Source organism: Mus musculus, chromosome 3, assembly GCF_000001635.26.
Source record: "Mus musculus strain C57BL/6J chromosome 3, GRCm38.p6 C57BL/6J".
NCBI classification, from domain to species: Eukaryota; Metazoa; Chordata; class Mammalia; order Rodentia; family Muridae; genus Mus; species Mus musculus.
The window spans coordinates 152,958,817-152,979,980 of record NC_000069.6 but is presented as its reverse complement, the minus strand read 5'-3'; the positions used below and the strand labels follow the sequence as shown (position 1 = coordinate 152,979,980).

Sequence of the window (21,164 nt, the reverse complement as noted above, 5' to 3'; positions counted from 1 at the left end):
CTGGAAGAAAACAGGGCATGTCCTGAGACATGTAGCAAGGTTCACTGATAGACAGACATGTGCAGTCGGCACTAGTACATACATTGCTGCGGGGCTCACCAAGGAGGGGGCTCACATTCTCCGGAAGAAGCAAGGGATATTTCTTTGAAAATGTGGAAGTTGTACTAGAGAGACTTCAGAGAGGTGAACAGGAGGAGGCTGTCTGAGGAGGAAGCCCTCTGGAGTGGGCTGTAAATGCCAGCGCCCAGGCCTAACAGTCACAGCCTCTGTTTGCTCTCTTGGTTGTTGATTGGTTACATACTTGGAATCTGCATGTGCAAGCTGCTGATAAGGGCTGTGGTTGTGAGGAAGTTTACGCCTGGTGTCTGGCTGGGGATGGCGGTGTGTGTGGGTCACTGGCGTGAGACGAACAGAGTGCAGCCCTGGATTTTCACACTCGTTGTTTAGTAGGGACCCGCCTCAAATTCTGGAAGTATTTGTGAATAAAAAAAATGTCAAAAGGTCAATGCCTTGCAAGTTCTGGTGGATCTGAAAAGATATCCCAAATACTTTGTTCCTTCCATAGCCTAGTGGTCAATTGTTCCCAAATAGAAGGACTGAGTTTAAGAGTCGTCTTTTAAAAACGCCTGTGGAAACAGGTGTGCTGGTTACAAGTTCAGTGTATGAGAGTGTTGTGTGATCAGGACGAGCAGCAGCAGCCTTTCCATGTGTCGCGGTGCCTGTAGATGGAAATACTTACTCTGCAGTGGAAAGGGAAGCTGCAAGCGCCATGGCATGGGATTCTTCTTGGCCTTTAGTTATCAACATCAATGCAGTTCATCCCTAGAAAACATCTCCCAGGTGGTGCTCACGTCTGCTATCCCAACATAACTGGAGTGTGAGGCAGGGGAATGGCAAGTCTGAAGTCAGTCTGAGTTACATAGGGGTATCTTCCGTCAAAGTCCAAAAGAAGCAGGAGAGTGTAGAAAGGGAAAAGAGACAGAAGGAAGACAAAAAGGAGGGGAGAGGAAATGAAGAATGAAGAAGGGAGGGGAGGGATGAAAGAAAGAAAGAAAGAAAGAAAGGAAGAAAGAAAGAAAGAAAGAAAGAAAGAAAGAAAGAAAGAAAGAAAGCAGATGGCGGAAAAGAGAAGGGAGTAAAGAAAGATGGAAGGGGAGAACAGAGATGAAGGGAATAAGGAAAGGAAGAAGGAAACAAAGAGGGAAGGATGAAGGAAAGGAGGAGGGATGGAGGAAGGAAAGAAGGAGGGAGGTAGTGGAGAAGGAGGGAGGGGAGAAGGTAGAAGAAAGGAAAGAAAGAGGGAAGAAATGAAAGAAGGACGAAAGGAAGGACATATGAAGGGAGGAAAGGAAGAAAGGGCAGAAGAAAGACAGAAAAAGAAAGGAATGAAGAGAGGGGGGGAGTGAGGAAAGAAGGGAGAGAGGAGGAAGGAAGAGGGAGGAAACCCACCTCGAAAGTTCAACTCCAAGGCTGGAAACTGAGACCAAGCAAAGCAACAAGTGCAACCCCCAGGCACTATGGGACATGTCCCTTTGTCCCAAGGAGCTAATGCAGACCTGCCTGCTCAAAGGGGCTTCAACAAGCCTCCTTACAATGGTGGCTCCTGCTGTTCTGGCCTGCCAAGTGGGCAGGGCTCCCATTCTATGTGGCCACCTGAGGTGCACATCCTGTACAAACACCTAGGAGCTCTTCTTGGATTTAGTTTTGCTCCAGATCTACCACAGTCTCCATCAGGCAAAGTTGTGAGAAGGCTGTGACGGAAGTCATTTGTTAGGCTGTTGCTAAAGAAAACCTTTACTTCGTCTAACACAGAATGGTGTCAGGAAGGAGAGCTCTCCTGTTCTGCCACAGGACACTCAGGACTGATTTTTTTTTCTCTTCAATCTCACATCAGGCCTCAGGAAAATCACAGATACACTGAGCGCGATGACCACAAGACCATAGGCTCCTACACATTGAACCAGAATCCCAACAGATGTCAGATTTGCTGTTGATTCCCAGAGACTGGGGAGAGTTACAGACACTCCTGACACAGATGCTGTAGCTCTAGTGACAGATACTATGTAGGAAACAGTTCACAGCTCCACAACTCCAGGTCCCCAAGACCGATAAAGATGTAGTGTTTATGTTTAGCTACACGGTGGAATTAGCATCATAATTCCAAGATTAAATTCAACAGGTGGCCCTAATCCCCCTGCACCTGAATTTTGCAGAGTCCAGGCTGTCTGCACTGATATTCTTGTCACCCAGGACTGTGAACTAAATTACTGCTGAGATTAAATCACCGTGTGCTTTTGTTAAATGATAGGTGGAGTCAAGCTCGTGTGTGTTAGGCTTACGATATCCCTTGGCCTGGTCATGGGCCCTGCTCATCATTCATAGACAAGATGATAAGAAAGATAATCCTGCATTAGTACACAAAGACCACTCAGACATGCTCGTGGTCAGGGAGAGGCCGATTTTCTGTTGAGTAGACTTGCTCTTTCCCAATCTCTTTCCCATCCAACTCATGTCCACCTTGCTGGGTGTTCATGACAGCAGACCCTGCATCTGTATCCAGAGATTACTCTCAGGTTGTCAGTTTTGGAAGCTGTCGATGGCTAACCAGACTGGCCAGGTACAAGAGAAGAAACCAATTTTTCATATCCTTGGGGAACTCCCTTATTTATTATTCTACCATAATATAACCAACCGAAATACAGAGACACACAGATGTATAGAGAAACATCCACACATGTTTGCCTCTATCTCTCTATCTCTGTCTGTCTCTCTGTCTGTCTGTCTCTTCCCACCCTCTCTCTCTCCACATTCAGTCAAGCAGCTGTCAGAGGAAAGACCCGAGTCTTCCAGTACCGAGAAAGGAGACAGAGAACTCAATTCCGTTTCTAGTCCAGATCTTCCTAGGTAGATAAAGTCATTTTCCATCTGGTAGAGCTTGTGAATTACAACTGAGCTGATTCCCATTTCCAGGGCACAGGCCCTTATCACAAAAGGCCCACCTGTCACCAGCCTGCCCTTTTCTGCCGAGGCTAAGGAAAGGCCAATGAGTGACAGCTGGAGCTGAAATGATGCAGCTCTCTCCTTCACAAGCAGCCTCCAGGGATGGTGCGGCACATGCCGACTGCATGCTTCTTCCTTGTTCTTTCCTTCCTTGGGCACTTGGTTATTTGATACTTTTTGGCGATCATGCTGTTACTATTAATATGTAGATGTCCCTTGGAAAGATGGGCAAGTCAGCTCAGCAGCTGATAACTAATCAGACTAAAATATGTCACATAACTTATTTCAAAGTTGTGTGTTTCCCTCTTTAGAAAGTCTATAAATGCCTAGCGACAAGTTGACCCATGTATTAAGCTCTACTTGATGGCATTTGGGTAAGCCAATCAGTGAGTGATAAATCGTTTCCATGTCCAGGAAGCTCAGAGTTAGCTTTCGGTGCTCACATATTGGCACATGAAATCTGCCAATGCTGATGAGATGACAAAGCCAAAGGAGCCGTGGGGTCAACCAGTTTCTGAGAGTGCAGAGTTTCAACAATGTGCACTGGTGGGATGGCTCCGCAGGTCACATGACCTGAGTTCCATCCTCAGGTCCCACGAGGTAAAAGGAGAGAAATGACGCCCACAAACTGTCCTCTACCCTCCCACATGCACACCCACATCCCACACATGTGCACACACACACACACGTACATACACACACAAATAAATGCAAATTTTAAAATATTTAATAGTTTCAACAAGGTGGCTATTTTTAACTAGAGAAATGTTCATACGACAATAATTATGATGATGATTAAAATACTGACACCCCCCCCCAACTGTTGTGACGTGTAGGACTTTTGTAACCCTCTGACTTAATGTCCTTGCTGAGTGAGCTTAGCCTGCTCCCTCTGAAGTTTCTTACTTCAGGGCCTTCCTACTCTCCTCTCCGTGGGAAACTCTTCCCCAAGGTTTTCTTGTCACAGAACCCTAGGGTTACATGTCATCTTTTAATGAGACACATGCTGTCCCCTCCCCAGTGGTCACTATTAGTCACATTAGCTTAGTTTTTCTTTCCTTTTATCCCATAATATCTGAAATAAACTTAAATTTGTCTATTGCTTTTGAACTAGAATCCAGTGTTGTGGCAATAAAGTCTTGGCATGTCTTAACTAATGAATGCGGTTTCAGGATCTGGACGTAGTAGAGCCTGGCACTGGTTAGCGAATTGAAAGAAATTGGGATGTGGGGCCAGAGCCGAGCCCAGCTTACCTCAGTTCTTTTCCCGCAGGAAACATCCCTGTGGTCACAAGGCCCTTGCAGGTCTTGTTTTCCTAATTTGTTTTGCAAGAAAAAAAAAAGTAACAACTGCTAGTATATTTGTGGAGAAGAAAAAAAAGTAAGATTCAAAACACAAGAACTGTTGGGAAGGAGATGTGGGACTCCACTTAGCAAGCTTCCTTGTGATTCGTGGACATATTAAAGATTGGGGACTGCTGTTTGAAGCATCACAGAGACTTGTCCTGTAGTCAGTTCACTCTGAAGATTTGGAACTCATTGCAGCCATTAGCAAAAGCTCACTGAAGGCCTAACAGTGTCAGAACGGGCATTCTGAAGGAAGAACACGGTCTCTACCCTCAAAGGGCCTTTGATCTCCTTGGAGAGGGAAGACAATGGAGAAAGATTACTTAAGTAATAAAGCCAGGGCAGAGTGAGTCAGCCGGGGAGCACTGACTCCAAGAAGGCCTCCTGTGCGCTTGCTCCATCGAGAAACTAAACGCGCCTACAGCGGAAGCAGCGGAAGCCTCCAAATTACCGTTCTGTTCTTAGTTGGGGTGGGTGCACGCTCTGATAACTCGTCAGCAAACGACATGGGCATCAAAAGAACTGCAAAGAGGATTGATTTCTACATACATACATGTTAAGTTTCTTTATGATTGTCCTGCGGTGAGACACAGTCTCCGGAGTGACTTCGCTACCTCTGTACCAAGCATGCCCTTAGCGTCATATCGAAGCTAAACCCTACACTTTGGTGAGTGTAGATGTGATTGCACTGGTCAGCAGGCAACACTCTCAATCAGGTTTGTCATGAAAATGCGACACCTGTTAGATAGGTTCGTGTCTATAACCCTTGGGCCGGGCAGCTCTGACGTGATTCCTGTCCTGCGAAGGTAGCCATGCAAGGAGAGGAAAGGGGAGACGGGTGTTGGTCAACAAGTTTCATACCATGCACTCTTCCAGCAAATGTGGATATTTGTAAGCTTAGAGAGACAATAAATGATTATCTCTTAAGTAACAGTGAACTAGTTAGGCGATTGCTAGGATGTGGCAGTGAAGACATTTATACACCATGCTCGGATTCTCTGTGACATACTGCTTCTGTCCTAAGTGTTTAGGCCGGCATAGGGCAAACAGATACTTTTACTGTGTCTTCCAATCACTATAATTTCCCAGATAAAAACTACAGGATGCATGTTCCCAGCTTAGACAGCCCACCCACAGGCAGGTCTTCCCGGCCATGTAGACCAGGTTAGATCTGGGCTCCATGTTTTGTCTTTATAGCTGGAGTCTCACAGAAATAGTTACTCTGGCTTGCTGTTGTCCCTTGTCTAAAATCGTCTGCCTCCCAGCTAGGCACCTGGCTTTCAGAGACTGTGATGTTTTCTTTGTGTCTGTCATTATATTTCTCCATTTTAACATAATGCTGGCTCTTTAATAAATATTTGTCAAATAGATACTGTCTATATAAATAGTTTTAATTTCTTCTAACATAAGCCTCTGTCAAGAGTGCCTGGCCATTTGGGGTTATTGATGAAGACTAGTTTTATGTCATAAATATCAGTTTCTTTCTGCCCCAGTTGGTAGTTCTGTGGTTAACTCTCTTCTACCATCTTATACTAATCAGGTCTCTTAAGACATATGCAGAATTTTTGAGTTACGCAGGCAACTTTAAAATAATTATCAAAAGGCATTCCTGAGTAGTGGTGTGATTTGCCCAAGGTCACAGCTAGTGGTAGCTGGGGATAAAATGTGAACCTGATATGAGCTTCATTATCATGAGGGGATTCAGGGCCAATATCTTCTAAGCAGTGACTCGTCATTATTTGGACAGAATTTATTAAAATGAAGAGCCTAGGCCTACCCAGTTATTGGAAAGCAATAAATATTTAAAGATCTCATTATTCTGAAATGAATATGAGAATATGCCTCCAGATAGTTGAAAAGAGTCTTCTACCAATGACTGGGCTGGCCACAGCTACTCTAAAGGGGGCACAGAACACATAGCACTGATGTAATTGGAACAATTTGCAGCTCAGTAAAGTTGGCTGTTAAAAGTCACTGAAGCAAACTGGGGAGGGGCCTATGGGTAAAACTGCCTGCTTACAGCACAGCCTGAAGACCTAAAAACTGATCCCCCAAACCACATACAACCCTGTACCATGCATCTCTAATCCCAACAGTCTAAAGGAAACAAGGGGAGAAGACAGGAGAATTACTCAGAAAGTCCTGGGACCAGCCAGCCTGGCATACGCATACAGAGACAAAAACAACGGAGAGATCCTGCCTCCGAAACAAGGTAGAAAGGTAGAGGGAGACCAATTCCTAAAAGCTGATCTCTGACTTCCTATGTGTGCTGTGCGGAACTCATGCTCACACTCAAATACACATCACAGTCACACACACACACACAAGCTCACACTCATACACACATCACTGTCACACACATACACATGCTCACACTCATACATTAGTCACACACACGTCACACTCACACACACATCACAGTCACACACATACATGCTCACACTCATAGACACATCACACAATATGCATCACACACATACATATATCACACACATATACATCATACATTCATACACACATGTGTTCATACACACATCACACACACACACCACACTCATACACACATTACACACACACCACACATATACCACATATGCTCACAGTCATACACATATCACATATATACCACACACATGTTCATACACACACCACACACATCACACTCACACAATCATAACATACTCATACACACATAATACACAAATATGCACCTACACAGGCGTGCGTGTACCCAGGTGTGCGTGCGCGTGCGTGTGCACACATACAAGCACACACACACACACACAGAGCCATGATTAATAAGACATTACTTCCATCTGAAACTTCACAATCCAGGCCTCCATCACCTGCATTTCTCTGCACACTTTTATCAGTTCTGCTCCAACAGAGCAGTGGCCCTTTAACCTCTGAACACTCACTCTCTTTTCTAGCCCAATATTATAAGTATTTCACAATCACCCCCAGAGCATCATGGTCATGTCCGCCACACTCACTGATAAAAATTCCTGTCCTAGTTAGCTTCCTGTTGCTATGATAAAACAGGGAAAGGGTTAATTTGGCTTCCATGGTCCTGATCCCTGGCAGTCACTCAGGGAAGTCAGGCAGTCACAGAAGGAAAGCTATGGAGGAGTGCTGCTGACTGGCCTAGTCCGCACAGCTCACTCCAATTGCTGTCTTATACACCCCAGGGTACCTGCCCCAGAGTGGCACTGCCTACAGTGATCTGGGCCCACCCACATCAGTCATTAATGAAGAAAATGCCCCTCCCACACACACACATCTGATGCAGGCATTTCACAGTTGAGGTCCCCCTCTTCATCTTTTGTGTATAGTTGACAAAAAAACTAGCCAGCACACAAAGTAATCAGGCCAAAGGGAGTATAGTAGTTAATGACATGCAGAAATGCTACAGCCTGACCACTCATTCAGTGAAATTACCTTTTCCCCAGTAGGAAAGAGGGTGCTATCTAGAGACCCAGCCAACCAAGAGTTTGAAGGACTGTCGTTTTGCAAATCCCATAGCCTATCCTGACCTCTGAGATGGAACGCCTATTCTGAATTACTCCAGGCAGACAAGAAACCTGTTAAAAACTACGAGGGAGGAAATTAACCTTGACAGTTTTTGCAGCTCAGAATGGGAAGGAAACTTCGTTATTATTATTTTCTGTCTTTGTGACGATGGAGCTATCTGCGGTGTCTGAAAAGCACACAGATGCTGAGAGTTCTCAGTCTGAAGTGCCGAGTTAAACAATTATTCCTTATAAGAAGCATATTCTGAAAATTAATTGCACATATGGGACATCTCAAATGACCGACCTGTGTTATTGCATTTCTACTTACAGATTGGCTTATGTTCCCTGCAAGCTTCCATTCCAGTGCCTGCCCATTTCTTAGAGCATCCAGCTCACACCCCTTAGGAAGACCAACAGGGGCTCCATGACCTACTTCTCCAGCCCCAACCCCTGCAGCTCCTCTGAGCTCAGGCTCCACACACTCCGGGAGCACAGCTTGCTCACCTACACACATCTGCTGTTCCTTCTGCAGAAACTACCCTTCCATGGGCAGGAGATGACTCACAAGTGAAAAGCGGGCACTGCTCTTGCAGAGGACTCAAGCTTGGGCCTCCACATCCACACAGGTGACTCACAGCAGCCTGTAAACTCCAGCTCCAGAGGCTATGACACTGTCTTCCCGTCTCTGTGGGCAACTGCACTCAGGTGCACATGAGCACATACTGACGCCAGGCACATGCACATATTTAAAATGAAAACGCATCTTTTTTGGGAAGAAATAGTGTTCTTTCAGTTTGCCAGAGATTTAATTATTAAGACCCCGACCAAGGCTTTCTCTCTAAAGTTCCCCCAGAAACCTGCATGCAAAGGAGGGAGACATTCCTTTAGACCGCCCATATCAGTCCCCTCATCTCATATACAATGAGCACCTACTATGTAGTCGGTACTACAGAGAAAGGGGAATGGGACAAACACCAGGCCCTGCCCAGAGCAGAAGTAAGGGAAATCAAGGGCACCTGACCCCGAGAATTCTGCTGTTTGGTACACAGCATGTACTTATGCAAACAAGACAGTATCCTGGTCACATGATCCTATGGGCCAGCCCTGTGTATGGACTTCATTGCTGATGGAAATGCTACTGTACTATGCTTGGCTGTATTAGCAATATAGCCTAGCAAGTGCCAAGCTATTCTTTGTAGCTGTGCACATTTTTTGTCACATAGTATTTCCATTGGTATTTCTTCACCTGTCTCCCAGTCTTGTCTGCCCGACTTCTTAAACATAATTTAGTCATATTGTGTCTTGTAAGTATCAAATCTCAGTAAATCCTTGTTGAGTCTAGCTGTGATCATGCCGCATTTGATTATGTTATATTTGAATAAACCTGGCTAATAGACTCATTAATCATGAGAATGGACAAAAATGATAAATGGGGGAAGAAAGACTTTACATACCCAGGCTTAATTTCTGAATCTTTTGAAAACACAGACCTTCCAAATGGTGGACCAGATGTTGAAGCAAGAGGATGTGTTTAGGTTCTTTGTAGTGAGCTATGTAACTTCTAGGCTTAAGTTAGCCTGCAGAGATGTTAAACAACATGCACTTGTTCCTTAGTCTGCTATATGCATGTGCCTACCTTGTACCTAACATTGTGTGTTGGGATCAGGAGGCAGCAGACAAGAGATAAAGCATGACCCCCCCAACTCTGAGACTCACATCCACAGGGAAAGGCAGAGAAACATATATCAAGTAACTGGAGGATTGGATAGGACAGTGAACATGCTGCAGAGCTTGGATTTATCCCGAAATCACTGTGAGGTAGAGAAGCAACTACCTCAGATGTGTGTTTCAGCTAGGTCGTTCTGGCATTGGTATAGTGATTAGAGTAGCTCTTGGTTACAGGGCAGAGAGCCTGCTGCTCACAGCAGCACGCTAGTGCTACGGGCAGCGTCGGTGACATTGGCAGCCAGGGGATCAAGACAGCTAGGGTTTCTGCCTGCGTGAAGATTCTGAGCTTGCCACCTAGAATGCTCAGACAGTCGGAATACAGCTTCTTCAACTGTAGAAGGTTCGTGGTTCAAGACTGCCTCTCAATGGCTGCCGAAAGAGTCTCAGATGATCCCAGATGGCAGCTCAACTTTGTCTAATTTTGAACCTTTCTGTGTATCTTAATGCCTCATGCCGACTTGAGCAAAACAGGAAGCCGTGATGTTATGGTTAGGGCTGAAGCGGGCTGTCTGCAGAGACAGCATAATGCATGCTGGTGACAATGAGAATTAAGCTCCCCGCCTGCAGCAGAATCGGTGGGACCTGGAGTGAAGGGACTCTGGGGACTTTATAGTGTTTCGCTTCTCTGTGGGGTGGCAGACTTACCAGGCACGGGCTTTTCATAGAGTAAGGTAAAGGGTGGTTTTCCTGCCTCTCATTTCCCATTTAGCTATAGAGAGAACAATTACCATTCTTTGAAATCACCTTTGTTAACGACATCTGAGGAAAGGGAAGGTTCTATTCTAGTTTCATCAGAGAGAAATTGGCCATAAAGTAACAAAAAAATTGTCAAGAGGAAGCCTTGGTCTTAATTCATCCAATGGCATTTATTTGATTGGAAACACAAACACATACTGTACATCTAAATGAACGGCAGGTTTATGGGGCCCATATTTGGAGTTATTCAGCAATTTGCACCTGCCAGGCGGCTTCGGGGACATATGCAAGGTGTCTTGAGTTACCTGCAACTCCCACTCCACACCAAAAGTCATAAAACCCATTCTCTTCAGTTTTATTCAACTTGTACAAGTTTTGAACAAGGAATGCACAAAAAGTGGTAATGGTCTGTGTGTGTTCTAGGCTGCAGGAAGGCAGATGAGGATTGTGGGAACTCGTGGGAACTCCCATCCTATCTGCTTCAGCAACAGCCACGCTGAGAGAAGCTCAGCCCTGGTGCTACCTACACTTGCCACAGATGGACACCGAGGAGTCATGCTCCTGCCCCAGACCCCAAGGAGTCATGCTCCTGCCCCAGACACTGAGGAGTCATACTCCTGCCCCAGACATGGGTGGGTTTTGATGTAGGCTCACCACGTGATGAATTCCTAAGTCCAAAGTTCAGACATCGATGTCAGAGAAGGACAACGTAGGCAAGCACGGTACCTTGTCCCAGTGAGTCTACAGCAATGGCAGGCGATGGTGCCTCGTTTGTGCTCTTATAATAGAGTCCTGGATCATAGGAATACTTATAAAGAGCAGACATTCCTCACAGCTGTGCAGGGAGGAATCTAAGATGGTCATTGGGTGTCTGGTGAAAGCTACATCCCCAAAGGGGATGAACGAGAGGTGAGTCCTCCCAAGGCTGAGCAGAGAAGGTGTGGTACAACTCTACTGTATAGACCTGTTGGGTATGAAGCATTTATGGCTCTGCTAGAAGGGCAGATACAACTCTACTGTATAGACCTGTGGGGCACTTCTGGCTCTGCTATCAGCATCCAGTACCTTAAGGGGCACAGTGGTCGCTTTTGTCATCACGGTGATCAAATAATCTGACATAACACTTTGAAGAGGAAGAGGGGACATGGATCATCGTGGCAGGGAAGATGGCAGCAGGAAGCTCCGCTGGAGAGGGAAGGAGCCTGGTCTGCTATTCCTGGCCTCCCCCACACCTCAGCGGAATTGGGAAGCAGAAAGCTGACAGAAAATGGGGCAGGGATGTAGATCTCAAGCCCGGTGACCAACATCCAAAGGTAGAGCAAGCCTGCGGGGAACGTTTGATATTCAAACCATAGCAGGCGGAGTTCATATGGCCTATCCCCTCTGAAAGTCCCTAACTCTTAACCGATGGCACTGGCAAGGTTACTATAATTAGGTACAGGGACCCAAAATAAAGACCAGAGGGAAGAAGAGTGCCAGCTCCTTCCCTGTGAGCAGAGGCTCTGCAGTCCTTCGGAACTCTTCATCGGGCTCTAGAAAGCTCAGTCAGGCTGTCTTGGGTAGACACTGAATGATCTGTGAGGGATCAGGAGCTTTCTGTTATTACATATTACATCATTACATCATTGCATATGAACCAATAGCCTGTTTGCGAATAGAATATCAATAAGCTAAAGGATCCGAGAGTGACCAGGCCCCAGAGTGACTGTGGTCTACAGTGAGCCCCAAACCCCTGGGGGATGACAACCTCAGCATTGACTGATCTGCTAGTCAAAGGCCATTTGTAACTATGGAGACGGGCTCTGTGTGCTACCCAGACACTTACCTGCGCTCTTGTACATGACCTACTTTCCTCTTCTTTCCTTTTGCTTTTAGAGACAAAGTCTCATTAGTTAGCCTAGGCTAGCCCTGAACTTGCAACCCCTGTATCTACTCTTAGAGTGCAGAGATGGGAAATGTGCGTCACTTTGTCCAGTGTAAAGGACGTTTTAGTTATTTACTTCCTTCCTTGGTATGGATGTTTTGCCTGCGTATATGTCTGTGCACCATATGTATGCCTGGTCCTATGGAAGGGAGAAGAGGGTGTTGGGCTGGAGTTAGGACTGGAGTTAACAGACAGTTGGGAACTGCCATGTGGGTGCTAGAAACCAAACCTGGGTGGGTCCTTTGGAAGAGAAGCCAGTGCTATTAACAGCTAAGTCATCTCTATGGGCCCTAAAGGGCTTTTCTTAGTGAATCCACAAAACAGTGAGACCTCTGGAAGGTCTCAAGGGTGGAGAGCAGCCAGGCGTTCCTCTATGCATTTCCTAGGTTTCTATGCCAACCTATGGACACACAAGCTCAACAGCAGTTCACCCAGACCTTTCTTGTAGACCACAGTACAGCACACAGAGTCCCTTCTGTTGGAAGCCATACACCAGGAAAAAGAACCAGGTTGCTTACTTTGAAAAAAAAAATGAACATCAGTCTTTTCCCTATAGTATATGTGGGTGTGCGTGGCAACGTGACAGAGGTAAAGAAAAACTAAGCCTTACTCATGAATTTCTCACTAAAACATAATTACCCTTGGTATTTTAGTACGCTTCCTTATGGAAGTCTTCATACCTATCACAATGTGCGTAGATGGTGCTCACTGATTCTTCGACGGATGGGATGACTTAATTCATTCAACAGCGTAAAACTAAAATACAGTCCAGGTAGTCTGGGCTGCTATGAAACCGAGCATTGACATTTCTGTTGAAGTCCCCTTGGCTGCCCTGGAAGGAATGTGTGTCCTTGACCACGCCTCTCTCTCATTGGCTGCCCTTGACCACGCCTCTCTCTCATTGGCTGCCCTTGACTACACCTCTCTCCCATTGGCTGCCCTTGACCACGCCTCTCTCCCATTGGCTGCCCTTGTCCACTCCTCTCTCCCATTGGCTGCCCTTGACCACGCCTCTCTCCCAGTGGCTGCCCTTGACCATGCCTCTCTCCCAGTGGCTGACTGCCCTCAGGCACTTTTCAGATGAGGCCGGTTCCTCCCTGCCTCCCTCTCACCCACCCATTTTGCCAACTGAAGAAATATTTAAATTTCATAAATCATCCTCAGTAATCCTTTCATCCCTCTTGACATTTTTCTTTAAATCTCACTAAGTGATGGGTATTTGGGGAACAGCCAGAAGTAGCCCCTCGTGTGGCACTTCCAGAACACTGATGGAGAGGAGGGGCCCAGTGGGGGTGGGATTGGATGGGTGAGGGGCTCTTGACATGCACAGCCTCCTATTTGCCTCTGTGGGCCAGGCTTCAGCCTTACCCATTCCGTAAAGACTGTAGCTCAAAACAGCCATCCACAGGAAGGGCAGACCTGCTTACTGGATATTATTTTGTTTCCTAGAAAGAAATTTCACAGCTCAACAATTTGTAACTCTCTTAATTAGTGACTCTTAATTAGTGACTTTTCTGGGTTGCTTATAGTCTGTGTAATTATATCTTTATGGGACAGTCTCAAAATGCATTGTTCTTCCCGTCCATGGGCAGAATAGGTCTGCCCTTAGAGCTCTGGCACCCCGCTCCCACACAGGATGAATGGCAGAGGACCAGCTAGCACAGCCTCGGGAACCGCACTTGCACTTGCCGGTGGGTGCTGCCTCTTCATTGCAGCCAGGCTTTTGTTTTCCAGGCCCTTTTTGTCCACTAGATTAAAGAGTTAAGGAATTCTCACCATTTTTTACCGTGTCGAGCAGTGAGTGCAGCTACTTATTTCCAAGGACTTTGTCCCTCCCTCCCTTAGTCCCTGGACACTCAGTTCTACTTCTGTCTCCATGGATAGGCCTAGTCTCCAGGTCCCAAGGAGGTTCTGCCTTCCCATGGCCAGAGGCAGAAGAGCAAAAGAGAGCAGGACTCCTTCATGAAGCCTTTGAGAGACACCTCGCCCCCACAGGGTAAAGTCAGGAAGGTGCTTTCACGGTTCCTTCACGCAGTAGCCTGTATCCTACCTTTGTGCTGTCTTAAGACCAATCACCTACTGTATGGCTGGGCCACTCGACGTTTTTCCAGCCCTCTTTTGATGGACATGGTTTGACAATGATGTTGCCTTGGAAACCAGTGTTCCCACCCTACATTTTCCCTCTCCTTTTTCTTCCCTCTCTCTAACTGCCGCAGAAGCACCTCATTCTCTGCTCCTCATAACTGACATGTACCATCAGAAGAGAAATCTAAAACTCCAAGAGAAGCTAATTATTGTTCTATTTTCTTTGTCTAAAGATCATATTAACATTTTGAAAGTGTAAAAAAGAAAAAAAAAAGAAAGAAAATGTCCCCAAATCTCACCACTTGGAGATAAATAATGCCGTCATCTTGATCTATTTTTGCATTGGGTTCATGTCTAAGAACCGATATAAGCAGATGCGATTTTTCTCTTCTTATCTGGTTTTGAGATAGGCTTTCCTGTGTATCCCATACTGGCCTCGGACTCAGAGTACTCACGAAGTTTGGCACTGGAGTGGGGAGGAGCCTCAAAACAGCCCTCCCATGGCGAGGCAGTGCTGGGATCGCAGTGATAACAAGGTAGTGCTGGGATCGCAGTGATAACAAGGCAGTGCTGGGATCGCAGTGATAACAAGGCAGTGCTGGGATCGCAGTGATAACGAGGCAGTGCTGAGATCACAGTGATAACAAGGCAGTGCTGGGACCGCAGTGATAACGAGGCAGTGCTGGGATCGCAGTGATAACAAGGTAGTGCTGGGATCACAGTGATAACAAGGCAGTGCTGGGATCGCAGTGATAACAAGGCAGTGCTGGGATCGCAGTGATAACGAGGCAGTGCTGAGATCACAGTGATAACAAGGCAGTGCTGGGATCGCAGTGATAACAAGGTAGTGCTGGGATCGCAGTGATAACGAGGCAGTGCTGAGATCACAGTGATAACATGCTACATATGAGTTCCTAAGGGGGATGTGATGATCCTGTGTCCTGTTTTGCAGGTATAAAATTAGCCATTGGGGTTTCCTTTAGTTAGTGGTTGGTGTTTTCCTCCTTAGGAAACAAGTACTAGTGCCCCAACCCAAGGCCCATGGATGTTGAGCAAGTATCTACCCCCAAACTCACAAGCATCATATTATACATCTTATCTTAATGAAGCTTTAATCACTAATCAAAATTCTAAGAGCAGGAGAGTTATTCTGATCAAAGCCAGAAGTGGATAGGTCAGATGAAAACTTTAAAAATTGAAAATCTGTCCTAAACAAAGATACAACTCCTAGGGAATAAAAGCAATTAGAAAGTTCATGGACTTCCATGTATACTTTTGTGTGGGCTTTTCAAGTAATAGGGGCAGGCCTGGACACACGTGGGAAGAAAAAGATAGATTAAAGACTGCAGCATAGCAAAAGCCCAGCAGCTAAGGGCTGAAGACATAGTTGTGTGGTAGGTACTTGTGTGCTTGTTTTGAGACAAGGTCTTATGTAGCCCAAGCTGTCCTAGAACTCACTATGTAGCTAAGGGTGGCCTCCAACTCATGGTCCTCTGCTCGCTCTCTCCCCAGTGCTGAGTTATGGGTGTATGTCCACTATGCCTGCAGAAATTGTACAACTTTTAACAACAGGTCTCCCTCTGCCCTTCCCCTTAATTACCTCAGTCTTCGGTGAATGCCACCCCTAGACCGCCCCCCCCACCCACACACACACAGACACAGACACACACACACACAGACACACACACACAGTTCAACCTCTTCAGATTCCAGATTGTGAGCCTCACATCGTGTGGTAACTCAGGAGCTAAGCTGTGGAGGGGAGAGGAGGAACTAGGGGAAAAAGACACAGCCCTTCAAGGCATAGCTACAATGTTGTGCTTCCTCCAACCAGGCTCTGCCCCACTTTCCCACCATTTCATTACGCTCCAGTTATGAACGCACCAATGGGACAATCCATGAGTGAGATCAGAGCCAACATTATCCGACTGCTGTCCTGAAAGTCCCCTGAACATAGCTGTACTCAGGGCCAGACTTCTGTTGTTTGCTTGCTTGTTTTGTTTCTTTCTTTAAAAACAAAAACAAAAATCTTTTCATTGATTCTTTGTGAGTTTCCCATCATGCACCCCAGCCCCCCTTATCTCCCCTCGTATCTGCTCTCTGCCCTTGCAAATCCTCCAAACTAAAGAACACATGTACAAAACAAAACAGAGGATAGAAAACATCTCGTCCTGGAAGCTGTAGTGTGTCACGGTGTGTACCACAGTATGCCCCTGTCCACACATCTTCACCCCCATGAGCCGTTGGCCTGATGAGAGCTCTCTAGCTTCTGTGACACCACCAGTATTGGCCTCTCACCTGTACTCTTCCAGTTATCCTGTTGTCGACCTATGCCATTGAGAGCCTGCTGTTCCGCATCAGCAGGACCTTTCACAACACGAGTTTTGAGAGGACATTTTAGATCCAAACCATGACACACATATCAATTAATAAATGCCTGTCCTCCTTCCGGGTAATTCAGACCTTAGAAGTTTAACTCTGGTCAATTTGAATATCAGTCTGGCAGGAATTTAGTGCAATAACCGCTGAGCCATCTCTGCATTCCTTGAATATTTATTGTTGAGATCCTCTGAAGCAGGGTCCCTTCCCTGAACCTGGGACTCTTGTTTTCTCATCTCAGCTGAAAGCCAGCAAGTTCCCAGTATCCCCCTGCAGCCAGGATTACAGGCACCTGTCAGACATCACAGCTGTGTGCGAGCTGGGATCCACACTGCAGACATCACAGTCCTGTGCATGCCGGGATCCACACTCAGGCCTCATGGCTACACTGCAAGCACACTTGACTGCTGAGCCATCTCTCTGGCCCCAGGATTATTTATTTATTGATGAGTTAAAAATCTTTACATATTGTGGATACAAGTTACATATAAGGTTATATGATTTGCTAATTATTCTCTCTTGTATGTAGACTGTACTTTTATTTCTTGGTATCTTTTCGATCACAAAGTTTTTAGGTTTAATAATAATTGATCTATTTTTTCATTTCTCACTGATAATTTTAGTGTTAGATTTAATAACTATCACCTAATCCAGTGTTGTGCCAAATGACTGGGAGTTTTACAGTCTTAGCTTCTTAGAGTAAGGCCCAGGATCCATTTTAAGTTAGCTGCATTTATGATGTGCATGGAGTTTCCTTTGTGCAACTCCCCAGTTTTCCAGCATTGTTTGTGAAAGGCTGACCCCTCCTTATTTCATCGTTTTGGCACTCTCATCTGAAGTAACTTACAGATATAACACAGAGAGAAGTAGGTGGGTCAGTAGATAGAAATGGGGTGACAGAGAAAAATACTTATCCCATCAGCAGCCCCACCCGGGGTCAGAAATCCGTGTGTGCTTGAGGCTCGCCTGCACTCTGGTTATCCCCAGCAATGGGACAGAACAACAAGCTGAAATTTTCCAAAGTTCTTATGAAGATGCTTTCTCACTGACAGTGTCTTGTTTATTTACACAGACTAAGAAAGGTTTGTACACTGTTGAGTAAGGAGTACAAATGTTGTAAAATTCCTCACCTCTCTCTGAGATCACGTCCCCAGGATCCTTGATTTCACAACCAGATGTCTGACAGTTTCACAAACAACAGCTGCCATGAGAGTGTTACTACGGACAAAAACAGACTCTTGTCTCCACGCGGCGCTGCTGCGTGGCTCAGGGCCGCTTTGGTGTTTGGTGTGGTTCTTCAAAGATAGCGTTTGCTGTTAGGAGCAACACCTTCAGGTAGATGTGCTGTAGAAAGAGCCATATTTGGGACTGTTTCCCACCTTAGTCACAGAAATGGTCTGTTTACTCAGAGAGTAAATTTATTCACTATTTCTTGTACTCAGTGAGGATAAATCTGGTATGGGAGGCTCATCTTTGTATGCATTGGTGAATAGGAACAGAATAAAAGTGTTCCTCACACTTCTGATGATTATGGGATGATAGACAGACAGACAGACAATGGGAGTATACATGTCTGTGTGGGTGCGTGTGTGAATGTGCATATGTGTGACTGTATTTTGCGCATATATGTGAGTGTGTGTGTGTGGAGGCCAGAGGCCAACCTTGAGTGTTATTCCTCAGGTGATATCCACCCAGTTATCTTTAAGATTATTCTGTATTGCTTTTTATGTATAGGTCTGGGTATGTACAAGTCAGAGCAGGTATGCATGGAGATGTGCATCATCAGATCTCCTGAGCTGGAGTTAGATAGTCAAGAGCTACCTGATGTGGGCACCAGGACCCAAACCCAGTCCTCTGGAAAAGGAGCAAGTCAGGGGTAACCCTGACTTATCTCTCCAGCCTGTGTCCCCTTTGAGACATGAGCTCCCATTGGCCTGCAGCTCATGGAATCGGTGAGGCTGTCTGGCTTGGTGAGGCTGTCTGGCTTGGTGAGGCTGTCTGGCTTGGTGAAGCTGTCTGGCTTGGTGAAGCTGTCCGGCTTGGTGAGGCTGTTGTCTGGCTACCAAGCCTCTTCAGCACTGGCAATCCCAGCATGCACCACTGAGCCCAAGGCTTGTCCATCAGATATGAGGACTGAACTCAAGTCCTCATGACTGCAGAGAGGACATGATGGCCAGTCCACCTTCCTGCACTAAAATGACTAGGAAATATTCCACCCGAATTGATGTGATTCCTCTGTGAAGCCTGCAAGCATGAGGCAGAGCACAGAAGCCATGTCTGAGGAACACACGCTGCCTGTGCTTCTTAAGAAGGAACGCCACTTGCAACTCATACAGAATAAATGCAGGAGAGAGCTCTTTAGGCAGCAAAGGAAGCAACATAAAGTAAACATGGTGGGCATGCACGCACAATCAAATCACTCTCGTTATTTTTTTTTAACCTCAATCTGTGCAGTTTTGCAAAGAAAGGAGAGGGGATTTAATGTGCAATTTGGTAGTAAATGCCGCTGGCTGCTTCATGGGCAGTTCCCCCGGAATGAATTAGCGCGTGTCCCTTGTTCACCATAACCTGTTTGTTCTCTACAACAAACATCCTGTGCCGGGGCATTCAGATTTATCACCATCGCCCGAAGCGTGCGCGGTTCCTAGATGGAAGGGTTTGCATTCTAAATATCATTTATGCATTCTCTCTTTAATTTATACCTGGGCTTTTGGCAGGCACAGGAAATCTCACAATGGAAAAGAAAATGTAGTCTACCCTAGGGATTGTGTAGCTTTAGAGGCCCAGTGTTCAAAAGACAGCTTTGCCTGGAGGAAGAGTTTAGTAAAAGTGTGTTAACAGGAAGGGAAGGAAAGGAAAGGAAGGAAAGAGGAACAGATGGTCTCAGGTTCCAGTGTCACGTCAGAGGAGGATGGACGTAGTGTACTGAGACACAGAAGAGGCACAAAAGGCTAGAAGAGATGGACAGGAAAGGCTAGGGCTGGAGGATGTCTCAGTGGGTAGAGTGTTCTTACTGTGCGAGCCTGGGTGCATAAGCTCACATTCTCAGCACCCACGTAAGAAAGAAAAATTCCAAGCCTACAGGTCCACCTCTGAAACCAGCTCTGGGTCGGTGAGCACAGGTCCATCTCTGGAAGGAGCTGTCCAGCAAGCCTCCTGCCAGCCTTCCAAAGCAGCAACCTGCAGGTTCAGTGAGAGAACCTGCCTCAAAAACTCATATGAGAAGGGCCATGCTCAGTGTTGACCTCTGGCCTTCATATATGCATGAACCAAATGCAGGTGTATGCACACGCTTGCTTGTGTGTGTGTGTGTGTGTGTGTGTGTGTGTGTGTGTGTGTGTGTGTGTACGCGCGCGCACGCGCACGCGCATGCGCACGGGCACACATCTGTGTACGTACACCACATAGGTTACAACATGATGGAAATGTTTATTTCTCAATCAGCCCAGATTTTAAAAATATTGTCATGAAAGAAAGCATTTCTCAAGTTTGCCATGAAAAGGACCCAATTATTCATTTATTTCTAAAACTTTCATAGTTTCCATGATTCCTCGTCAAAGCATTTGAACACATTCAAATTGAACGAAGTGAAAGTAGGAAAGCGTCCACTCAGATTTCCAAAGTGAACAAACTTACTGGAAAATTATCATTTCGGTTGCTCTTTTCACACTTTAAGAATTAACTTTTTCTCAAAAAAAAAAAAAAAAAAAAAGGTACCTGTTTCTAAACAGTGATTTAAAAAAAAAAAGTTTCTAATTCAATGATTAAAAAAAAGAAAGAAAGAAAGTCACATCGGCATAATTGTCAGCAAATTTTTTGTGGTGCCGTACATAATCTGCTGAGGCTTATTTTAGTATGTGACTCTGAAAGACCCCCGAAGGGAGGCCCTCACTCAAGCCTCGGGATGTGGCGCGGACCCAAGAGAGACACGGAGACCGAAATGGCGTACACACAAAGCTATTTAATAAAGCGGGGGAAAAGCCAGCGCGCTGGGGCCGAGACTCGTACACTTTTGCATAGGGTAGAGGAGTCTCGACCCCGACTCAAATTTTTCACAAGCTTTTAAAGGCAAAAACCACAAACTGGGAGGAGGAATGGGGAGGGAATAGGGGAAGTTTAACAACCACAAGTTTACTCAACCAAAGAGTCATGCCCTATGTTTGGCAATACATCTGGCCTGTTGAAACATTCTGTGGTTGTTCCAGAAAATGTTTTTCTCAAGAACATTCCGGGAACTGTTTTCCAGATGGGAGGGGTTGGGCTCCGAGGTGAAAAGTTGATGTTCTCACAAGAGGCCAGTAATTTTCTATTCTTCAACTCAGATAAGAAATTGTAAAGTGTCCTGTGGTGCTGTCTACACAGAGAGCCAGCCTTCCAGGAAATAAAATGAGATTTATAGTTAATGGTTATTAGCCTCCTCAGAGGCCAGTCTAGTTCTAGATTTCCCCCTCAGTTGTCTCAGTGAGAAAAAGTTGGATTTTAGAATTCAGAGTT

At 45.8% G+C, this 21,164-nt stretch overlaps 1 protein-coding gene and 1 long non-coding RNA gene across 5 annotated transcripts in view; one reads left to right on the top strand and one right to left on the bottom strand.

Annotated features, from left to right (window-relative positions):
- St6galnac5 (ST6 (alpha-N-acetyl-neuraminyl-2,3-beta-galactosyl-1,3)-N-acetylgalactosaminide alpha-2,6-sialyltransferase 5) overlaps window positions 1-21,164 on the top strand; it is a 162,326-nt gene that overhangs the window by 2,230 nt on the left and 138,932 nt on the right. The gene's annotated exons all lie outside the window — the stretch shown is intronic.
- Window positions 1-21,164, bottom strand: part of Gm46830 — a 95,440-nt gene that overhangs the window by 15,235 nt on the left and 59,041 nt on the right. The window contains exon 1 of one of the 4 annotated variants that reach the window (XR_003954687.1): window positions 12,887-20,585. The exons of 2 other annotated variants lie outside the window; for them this stretch is intronic. This is a non-coding gene — a long non-coding RNA (predicted gene, 46830). Of the gene's footprint in view, window positions 1-82; window positions 4,252-12,886; window positions 20,586-21,164 lie in introns of those variants that run through there. One more of the 4 variants, XR_003954689.1, reaches the window with a different exon arrangement.